General features: G+C 37.1%; 1 long non-coding RNA gene across 1 annotated transcript; it reads right to left on the bottom strand.

Annotated features, from left to right (window-relative positions):
* Nucleotides 1-7,711: 7,711 nt before the first annotated feature.
* LOC121174851 (uncharacterized) lies at nt 7,712-7,971 on the bottom strand. Its single transcript, XR_005891312.1, has 2 exons — nt 7,909-7,971; nt 7,712-7,811 (listed from the first exon to the last, which is right to left on the bottom strand). It is a non-coding gene; the product is annotated as an uncharacterized lncRNA (long non-coding RNA).
* Nucleotides 7,972-8,326: the final 355 nt, after the last annotated feature.

The raw sequence follows: 8,326 nt of genomic DNA, 5'->3' as shown, positions 1-8,326 counted from the left end.
TCGGCTGCACTTGGGTCGTCTCTAGCTGATCTACCTCTGTAGTAGAGATATTGACCATTTGTTTTATATTTAATGGTTACAAAAATTGGGAATATAAAAAGAATATATTTGTAATTGGTTAAAAAAGGTATAATATTATGCTGGAGTGGTTGCACGACTGTGGAGGATCCATACCCATGCTCAGCTTGGTTACCGTGTTGGGTTCAATCAATTTATAGGAAATCTAGGCAAATATGCTAAAAGTTATATTTTAACCTAAAAAAAAAACTTTGTAATAAGAATAAATACACATCAAGTTCTACGTTAGTTGAGAAACAACATTTTTTAGCTTTCATCCCTCTAAAATGTATTGTAAACCTTCCTTAGTCCCCGCGTTAAATTTCTATGGATGGAAAAAGAGTTATTTACTTTAGAAGGAAAAGTAAGAAATATAAGCTATAATGGAAAATAAAAAATTACACATACATATATAACAAACAATGAATTTATTAAAATCTACTACCTTGATTTTCTGACCAATGGTTGTAATTCTTTAAATACATTTTTTTCTAAAATAAAATAATCAAGATATCCAAATATTTCATTAGATAATCTTAAAGACATACACTCATATTTGCTGTGTGCGTTTATGCAAATTAATATTTTTAGAGTTGATTTAAGATCCAAATGAGTCTAAGATAGTATTTGACCTAACTTATTTTGAATACCAATTCTTCTAACAAATAGAAATTGAACTAAGCATGTTTTTTTTTGGAAAGAATCCTAAAAAAATTAAAAGCATATTTTTATAAAGAAAAAGGAAAAAAATAATTAATTATTTAGAAAAGTTAGGTGATAGAACATTTGAAAAAAAACAAACCTTTCTTCCCTCTCTCTCCAAAATACTCTCCCTTTCTTTTTTCTCTCATTATTCTCACCTATTTGACTACCATATGCTCTCCCCGTCTATCTCCTCATTTTCTTGTCTCTCCTTGCTCTCTCCCTACTTCCTCTCAAGTCATTTTTAAGCTACAGAAATAAAAATTACCAAAAACTATTTTGAGCTTTAATTTTAAAGTCACTTTTAACTAAACACTAGTAAAAAAATAAATTCTAGATTGATTGTTTTTAATGGCTAAAATGCCATTTTGACCCGATATATTTTCATTTTTTTTTGTTTTAGTTAGTTGTTTTAAAGTTTTATTTTAGTTTTTTATGTTTGTAAAATCATTTTAAATGGTCTTTGCGTCAATTTACCATTACTACTGTTAGTATTTTTTTATTTTGCAATAATTTTAGTAAAATGGCTATAAAAATTATTCACCAAATTCTTAATTTTATTTTTTAAAATTATAAACCACATTGATTTTTCTAGTAACTCACAATCACCTTCAAATGCAAACATCCCTTTTTCCCACTTCATTTAATCGATGCAAACTTCGTTGTCACCCTTCCCAACACCACCGACACCACCCTATTTTGCCCACCTCCATGACACCTGCAACCGCTGCAATAACTCCACCTTTGTCGTGTGTGAGCTCATCATTAAATCCTTCTCCCTCCTCAACCTCGGGAGATGCTAGGTGCACCCAGCAATATTGCTGGTGCACCCAGCAACTTTTATGAATGGACAATTTTGCCCTTTAATAAAAAATTATAAAAAGCCCCCCCTCTCCGGAAGAAACTTTTATGCTGTTGCTCATTCCTTCCGCGAAGCTTGTTCTCCCTTCTCCGCGAACTGCTTCTTCTTCTCCAGCAAGGCAAGCGCGAACCTCGTCTTCTTCTTCTCCGCGAACGAGGTTAGTCTCCCTAACTCCCCTTTGTTTGTATGATACAACATTGTTATAGCTTGTAGCAGTGGAACCTTAGGATAGTTACCTTAGGATAGTAACTTTAGGGTAGAAAACGAGAGGAGAGGACGCCGGAAAAAATGGGGAAAAGAGGCTGACGGCGGAGACTTCCGGAAGACCCGTTAGGGGTTCTTCCGGAAGTTCCGGAAGAACCTTTTCCGGAAAGTTTCCGGAAGAAGTGTTCTTCCGGAAGTAACCAAACGTCTTCCGGAAGAACACTTCTTCCGGAAGACTTCCGGAAAACCTCTTCCGAGAACTTTCCGGAAGAAGTGGTTCATCCGGAAGAATTCCGGAAGACGCGTACTTCCGGAAGAACTTTCAAAGTTCCGGAAGACCTTTCCGGAAGAACCCCTTCTTCCGGAATGTTTCCGGAAGAACCACTTCTTCCGGAAGTGGTTTTTTTGTTTTTTTTTTGTGTTTTTTTTTTAAATTTTTTTTAAACAGAAATTGTTTTGTTTTTTTTTTAAATGAATTATTTTATTTATTTTGGTTATTTTGTTTTTTAGATTTTATGAAAAATGAAGTTTGGGTTTTTGATGTCATATTTTTTTTATAATTTAAATTGTGTATTTTTACTAAATATTAATTTGTAAATTAATTTTTTTTATAAAAGTAGTTGTGTTTGTTTTTGTTTATTGTTTTTTTTAAATTAGTGTTTTTTCTTTAAAAATGAAGTTGTCTATTTTTATAATTAAAGTTGTGTGTTTTGGAAGTTTTATAAAAATACTAATTTTTTATAATTAATTAGTTTATTTTATTATAAATGAAGTATTTTATTTACTAAAAAAATTGTGGATGTTTACTAAATAATTTTTTTTTACATTAGTTGTTTAATTTTTTTAAAAAATTAAGTTGTGGATGTTTAGTAATGAATTATTTTTATATTAGTTGTGTTTTGTTTTTATAAATGAAGTTGTTTATTTTTTTTTTAAAAAAATTAACTTGTTGATGTTTACTAAGTAATTTAGTTGTGTTTTTTTTTAGAAATGAAGTTTCTTATTTTTTTTTTAAATTAAGAGTTGGATGTTTACTAATTAATTTTTTTTACATTAGTTGTGTTTTTTTTTATAAATGAAGTTGTTTAATTTTTTTAAAAAATTAAGTTGTGGATGTTTAGTAATGAATTATTTTTATATTAGTTGTGTTTTTTTTTATAAATGAAGTTGTTTAATTTTTTTAAAAAAAATTAAGTTGTGCATGTTTATTAATAATTTTATTTTACATTAGTTGTTTTTTTTTATATAAATGAAGTTGTTTAATTTTTTTTTTAAAATTAGGTCGTGTATGTGTGAAAATAATTTGATTTAAGTTAGTCTTATTTGTTTATAAATAAAGTTGATTTTTTATAAAGAAAATTGTGTATATTTTGACCGAAAAAAATACGTGTTCGACATGATTTACAGATCATGGCCAGAACACGAGGTTTAGGTCGTGCCATAGGTAGAGTTGTAGGCAGAGATAGAGCTGCTGACGAGAATGCTGGCGATGTTCCCGAGAGGCGTAGGCCTACTGCCTCAGCCCGTAGGCTACGCGTTCATCAGATGACTACGGAGGGACGTGATATGGCTGAGGACGTCGCTGACATGACTGATGATGTCCCTGAGCAGCCTACGGAGGCACCTGAGATGCGTGCGGACGCACAGGGTGCTGATAGTGGTGAGGGGTCAGATGGTGATGATGCTGCAGAGGGATTCCCTGGTGGTCCACGTGACCCGTCAGTGCTCACATCATTTGTCGAGCATGTTGCACATGCCGTGTGGAGTGGACAGGTATTTTAATTTGTTAATTATTTGTCATTGTTTATTTATTTGTTTATGATTAATTTTTTTTAATAATTGTATAATTTGTACTTCAAATCAGGAACGTCCTGATTTGAAGTTAGTGTCACATGGGAGGAAGCTGACACTGATTGGGAGGCCAGTGCCTGAGATTGAAGGCCTGGTGGCTGCCACAGGATTAAGTCCACTGATAGATTGTTCAGTTATTACTGGCGATCCTGGACTTATATCCGCATTTGTGGAGAGGTGGCACAGTGAGACTAGCACCTTCCACCTTCCAGTAGGAGAGCTGACGATCACATTGGATGATGTGTCGTCCATTCTACATTTGCCCATCACTGGCGCCTTGCACAGTTTCCACGCTCTTTCTACGGAGGAGGCCAGATTCTTGCTCACGGAGTTGCTGGAAGTGTCTGCGGAGGAGGCCAGAGCCGAGACAGCACTCACACGTGGAGCATATGTACGATTAGGATGGGTTCGTGACATTTATGAGACCAGATGTCAGGCCCGGCGGTGGATTGTCGCAGCTCGCGCTTATTTGCTGCACCTTGTCGGTTGCACTCTTTTTGCTAATAAGAGTGCAACATACGTGCATGTGGTCCACCTTGACGCTTTCCGGGACCTCGCTCATAGTGGTGGTTACGCTTGGGGGGTTGCCGCGCTGGTTCATATGTACGACCAGTTAGATGAGGCTTGTAGGACCACCACCCGACAGCTTGCGGGGTACTTGACGCTATTTCAGGTAAATTTTGTGTTTATTAATATGTTAGGTTCGATTATGATTTAAACATATTTTTATGTTATGTTAACCTCAATTATTGTGTAGTGCTGGATCTATGAGCACTTCCCTAGTGTGCATCAGTGCGTGACTGACGATACATACCAGGAGACGTCCCCACGTGCTTCCCGGTGGTTGACGTCGAAGGCGCACATGAAGGGCATCACAGCAGCACCCTACAGGGCACGTTGTGATGGTTTGACCGTCACAGATGTGTCCTGGTTGCCGTACACGGAGCATCGGGGTGTTAGGGCGTTTCAGGAGATTTCATCGTTCCAGGGTCAGCTCAGATGGGGTCCTATGATCGTCGCAGTTCGACCGGAGAGGGTGGTACGCCAGTTCGGTTACATCCAGAGCATCCCTCCGCCGCCTGTTAGTGCACGATTGTCACAGGATCAGATAGATGACAGGTGGATGGAGTTTGCGGATCACTTACTACCTGCGGGTCAGCCTTGTTTAGTGCCTGGGCAGGTATCTGCGGATTACATTGAGTGGTTTTTCCGCATATCTCACCCTTTCATGACACCGACCCAGGCAGCTGACCAGCAGAGGGATGCACCAGCTGCAGACCCTGAGGACTACATACAGCCGCCCAGCCCCCAGGTTCCAGTGGCATTTGACCCCCCTCCATATGTGGTAAGATTATTTGCGCGTTTAATGTTTTATGAGTTGTTGTTTATTTTGAATTTCATAATAAATGTTTTTACTGACTTTGACAGGATGATTATGAGGGATATGAGGCGATTGCACAGAGGTTGGAGCGTGTGCTCAACCTTAGGATAGTCACTGCAGGCACAGAGTTATATGACATTATGCAGGACTGCCTGACGATTGCGAGAGGGGGACCCAGTGCTGATGGGACGGTCAGGGCTCGTCAGAGACGCCGCACGGACCATTGATCATTGTATTTATTTTGTTGTGTTGTAGTTGACATGAATATTTGTAATTATTACAGTTTTTGTTTAATATAGTTGACGTGTTTTGCACAGTTTATTATTTTATAATATAGTTTGTTATTCCGATTGTTTGTGGTCCTTAAGCGAAGTTTACGGTTGTTTTAAATTTATTTTTTAAATAAAGGAACCTAGAATCATGAGTTTTGTTTGTCAGAATTACATAAAAAATAAAAGTTTTTAAAATGATTAATAATTCATAAGTGAACCTTTTTTCCATGTTCAAGTACCCATGTTTGTAAGAATTACATAAATGAACCCTTTTTCCATGTTTGTAAGAATTACATAAAAAACATAAGTTTTTAGAATCATGAGTTTTGTTTGTAAGAATTACATAAATGAATATTTTTTCCATGTTCAAGTACCCATGTTTAGGATTTTTTTGCGTGGGTGTGCCAGTGCCCTGAGACAACGGAGGGCGGCCATTTCTCATGTTTGGACGTCAAAGAATCCAAAAAAAATAGTCCCGTTCCATGGTTCCGTCAACTAACACGTCAAAACAAAGCCTCAAGATCCAAAAAAATACAAAATGAACCCTTTTTCCATGTTCAAGTACCCATGTTTGGGATTTTTTTGCGTGGGTGTGCCAGTGCCCTGAGACAACGGAGGGCGGCCATTTCTCATGTTTGGACGTCAAAGAATCCAAAAAAAATAGTCCCGTTCCATGGTTTCGTCAACTAACACGTCAAAACAAAGCCTCAAGATCCAAAAAAATACAAAATGAACCCTTTTTCCATGTTCAAGTACCCATGTTTGGGATTTTTTTGCGTGGGTGTGCCAGTGCCCTGAGACAACGGAGGGCGGCCATTTCTCATGTTTGGACGTCAAAGAATCCAAAAAAAATAGTCCCGTTCCATGGTTCCGTCAACTAACACGTCAAAACAAAGCCTCAAGATCCAAAAAAATACAAAATGAACCCTTTTAACAATTAATTTTTTGGACCACTGAAACAACGCATTCAACTTTATTATGGGAATTAAACACGCCGTAAACATATAAAGGTTACATCAACGAAAAAACAAAAAATTAAACATGACATTCAGTTCTTTAGCGACGTCCCACTGACCTCGTCTTCAACATATTTAGTAAAGACAGCTAAAATTTCTATTGGTCCATATTTTTTCCAGTAGTTAGATTGTACTAACACCTTCAGCAGTTCTTCGTTGGTGATCAGCTCATTTATTTCATATTTTATAACCGTATCTGAATACTCAAACCGAGCTGGTTGGCGGAAAAACAATCGTCTTACCGTTTGTGATTCGTGAATTCCAAGAGGGGGAATCCCTTTAGGTGCAACTTGCTTGATTAAATTCTTCAGTTCATCGATGGTACATGTTGAAGGAATTTGAAATTTCTTAGGATTTTTTCCTGTGAACGCGCAACCAACAAATTTGTTCTGCGGTGGCATGTTCCATTTGCCGTTGTAATACAGGATCGCGTCATGAATACGAGGCATAGTGCGTTCAAGTAAGTTTATTATTCCATCTGGTGTTCTTCCAACGGTGCATAATAACTCAATCGGACCAACACAAGAAAATTGATCATTACACATTAACATTGTGTTGACATCGTCATCATTTATCAATTTGATACACTCAAAGCGAATTTGGTTACCTGTATCGGTGAATGGCTTCCGGTAGTGAATTTCATCCAAAAATTGTTTGTCGGATAGCTGAAGGGTATTGTGTATTCTGGTTTTTAGGCTTGCAAAATCACACCTATTTGGTACTCGAATGGGCACCGGAGTTGAAGTTTGGAAGTAAACCCTAGTATCATTGTAAATAATCGATCCATTTGGATAAATGAAAGCCAACCTTGAGTTGACAATCGTCTGACTGCTAGTTTCTCCTAGAAATGCCATAGTTTGTGTATCAGTTGGGAGATTATTTGAAAGCAAGATAATGTGTGATTTAGTAGCCTAGTCTGCCATATATATAGATGGTTGTGACCGAGCCTTTGTTTAACTTTGTTTACAAAAAAATAGACACGCGTAAATGTGTAGTCAAGTCAGCCAATGTGTTGTCGCTAATGTGTAGTCAAGTCAACCAATGTGTTGTCGAGCGACTGCTAGTTTCAAAATGTGTACTGAAGTCAACCAATGTGTTGTCACGCTCAAACTGTAATACGCATGCATGTCATTATGTGTTGTCAATTATGACAATGATGTATGCTGCACGCGTAAATGATTTTTGTTGGACCAACAATTTCCTTGCTTAACCAAACGAGTAGTTGATAATATTAATTGGTTAGTGACGGGTTACAACGAATTATATCGCATAATGAATACAAATAAATAAACAATGAATGTTTAGTCTTCATTTAGGTCTACATAGTGTGTTTTGAATGACATCAAGCTTGTGTATTCCTGCATTCTACTAATATATGGAATTGCCCATTGCTTTGCCTGAGAATAACAATTGGTTGACCACAACAGCGCTGGGGGCGGCAACGGACAATGGTCTTTCAAATAAACCTGTTGTACATGAACAAACATTATATCATGCGCTGACCGTGCCAAACGAACAAGCGAAGTCATTGCATAATTGTTACACTAACTATATTCAATGTACCTGAACAAAATGATTTCCAAACACGTGACCGACACATATGATGCGGTGGCCAGAAGAGTCAGGTGGTGGTTGACTTCTAAGAGGGAAAAATGTCATGCTTTGTTGTTGGGACAACGATACAAGGATTACGTTATACCGTGAAGCAATCACATATCCCATGTCTGTTATATCCATCCACTTGTCCACACTAACCTGAATGAACCAAACATACACATGTAAGTAATTTAAACATTGTTATTAAAAAAAATTAACCTAAAAACATACCTTTGAAAATCCATCAACAAGTAGGGACAACTTTAATTGTTCAAATCTCTCTGTGCCACCGAAGAGGTTCATGTACTCATGCGACCACCTGCCAAGTTCTTTAAACAATTCATTACGCACTAACGGCCACGAATCTTCCCCCATACCTAATAAA

The sequence above is a fragment of the Glycine max genome, chromosome 1, assembly GCF_000004515.6.
Source record: "Glycine max cultivar Williams 82 chromosome 1, Glycine_max_v4.0, whole genome shotgun sequence".
In the NCBI taxonomy this organism is placed as follows: Eukaryota; Viridiplantae; Streptophyta; class Magnoliopsida; order Fabales; family Fabaceae; genus Glycine; species Glycine max.
The sequence above is the reverse complement of the archived record's forward strand: the minus strand, read 5'-3'. Positions and strand labels throughout refer to the sequence as shown.